Source organism: Hipposideros armiger, unplaced genomic scaffold (assembly GCF_001890085.2).
Source record: "Hipposideros armiger isolate ML-2016 unplaced genomic scaffold, ASM189008v1 scaffold_719, whole genome shotgun sequence".
NCBI classification, from domain to species: Eukaryota; Metazoa; Chordata; class Mammalia; order Chiroptera; family Hipposideridae; genus Hipposideros; species Hipposideros armiger.
Genome location: NW_017732069.1, coordinates 214840 through 217309, shown reverse-complemented (window position 1 = coordinate 217309; position 2470 = coordinate 214840). Strand labels below are relative to the sequence as shown.

Below are 2470 nucleotides of genomic sequence, written 5' to 3'. Positions count from 1 at the left end.
ATAGTGAAGGGAGAGTGTGACCCCCACAGTGAGGGGCAGGCCACCGCACAGCTTGTTCGGCAGGCCAGAGGGACTGAGCCATGGCTTTTGCAAACAGCCAACATAGCTCATCGTGTTTGACACATGTCTGCTTTCTTATGTCCTTTCCGCCGTCACAGCTGTCCACGTGAACCCCTTCACGGTGCCTGAGTCGGGGTCTGTTAGGGGCCCCATCCAAACTCTGGATGAGATTGGTCCTCGCTCTCTACTCTTCTGCCTCACAAGCAGGGGTGACAATAGCATTAGAGGGTTGAGAAATGGATGTAAATGGAGATTGAATGATAGTAAAGTGCACCTTTGGCTGGAGGACACAGAAACACCTCTGCCGGGCAAATGCCCTTCCTTTCTTTTCCTGTGGTAACCTTTTCAATGTGGGGTCATTGTCCCCACAGATGAGGAATACAGTGGGTCTAGGGGGTGTGCCACGGAGCCTTTGCACATGCACACGAGTCCTAACACAGGTCATGAAGAGAGTGCATTGGGGTCAAGTCCAAAGCTCTAAGCAGAAAAAAACAAACCAAAACAAAAAAATCATTCATGGAAGATTCTCTCTTTTCCTCCAGAGCCTGGAGCAGATGATCAAGAAGTCGGCTATCCTGGGCTCTGGCCAATTCTCTCAGCTTCTCTCTTTCTATTATATTTTACATAAGACCAAAAGACCCTCAGCTGGCAGCACACACTGGAAAACCCTCAATCAGCATGCAGAGCACTGGACTGCTGGGGCCCGGGTCTGCACCCACTGAGTCAGGCTCCCAGCAACGCGGGTGAGGCTGTAACAACAGGGTATTTCTTTTAAACATAGTATAACGTGCAGTCACTCTTACAGATATAGATCTTAACAGTCTGAGGATGGCACGATGTATACACAGCATTTCAAATGAGAAAGTTTAATAACACTTTTAATTAGTAAGTAGTTTGCTCTTTCCCAATGCGTTAATAAAGGGCTGAGTTCTGGACTGGCCCCCAAGGGTTTTCTCCCATCTTTTCCCCTTTACAGAGGTAGGGACCACATCTGTGTAGAAAGGGCCTGTTTTGCATGTATGCAGAGCAGACAGAACCATTACTACAAGTGCTATTTGTCCAGGCTGCCTGTAGCTCTGTGCTGGCAGCCTAATAATAGCAGAGTTGCAGAAGTTTAGGTGTATTCTCGGAGTGACCTCATTCACTCAATCACTCCCCAGACACAACGCCAGGCTATTGAAGGGTCTGGGACTCTGGCGGATTGGAAGCTTTTGTCCTTATTTCAGAATGTCTTTGTTCCAGTAACAATAGGTGACATCCCACATAATACAATGCCATTTGTACAACTGGCTGCTGAAACTTCCTGTTTCAAATGAAGCAGAGAGATTTCTGAAAAGCTTGGGCTGGTTAGTGAGAAAGGAGCCAAACAATGCTGAATTTCCAGGATTTTCTCCCTGTTGAAGATGAGACCAAATGTGCGGAGGTCAAGGGAAAAGATGATATTCTGAAGCGGTGACCGACTGAGGGCTGAGGTGGCACGTCTGTGAACTCACCAAACTGCTAAAAACATAGGCACGTGTGCCAACACAAGCGAGCCTAAGGGGTTCTTACTGCCCNTAGGGCACCAGGTTGGTCTGGAATTCAGTCAGGTCAACATTCAGGGCTCCATCAAATCTGAGGGAAGCAGTGATGGAGGACACAATCTGGCTAATAAGGTGGTTAAGGTTAGTGTAGGTTGGGTGCTCAATATCGAGGTTTTTACGGCAGATGTCATAGATGGCCTCATTGTCAACCATGAAGGCACAATCAGAGTGCTCCAGAGTGGTGTGGGTGGTGAGGATGGAGTTGTAGGGCTTAACTCTAGCTTGGATTTCTTGACATAATCGACAGAGAGACGCTCCATCAGCAGGGAAGTGAACCCAGAACCAGTTCCCCCACCAAAGCTGTGGAAAACCAGGAAGCCCTGAAGACCTGTGCACTGGTCGGCCAGCTTACAAATTCGGTCCAAGAGAAGGTCAATGATCTCCTTACCAATGGTGTAGTGCCCCCGGGCATAGTTATTGGCAGCATCTTCCTTGCCTGTGATGGGCTGCTCGGGGTGGAAGAGCTGGCGGTAGGTGCCAGTGCGAACTTCATCAATGACCATGGGTTCCAAGTCTACAAACACTGCCCTGGGCACATGCTTACCAGCGCCTGTCTCACTGAAAAAGGTGTTGAAGGAATCATCTCCTCCTCCAACGGTCTTGTCACTTGGCATCTGGCCATCAGGCTCTCCACATAAGTTTTAAAAACATACCTTCTACTCTCTCTGACTCCCATGTCCTCCTCCAGCTCACTCCTGCCCTGCGACTTCACATACTACCTGCAGCTCTGCCCTACTAAGTCACTTGGAAGGAACCAGGTTTCTATATTTATTTGGAAACCTACAGGCTACAAAAAGCCCTTTATTTTGACGACTAGCTAGGCATTC

The 2470-nt window shown here is 48.6% G+C and overlaps 1 pseudogene; it reads right to left on the bottom strand.

Moving 5' to 3' along the window:
- Window positions 1–1607: 1607 nt before the first annotated feature.
- On the bottom strand, window positions 1608–2265 carry LOC109373400 (tubulin alpha chain-like; annotated as a pseudogene).
- Between the last annotated feature and the right edge of the window lie 205 nt (window positions 2266–2470).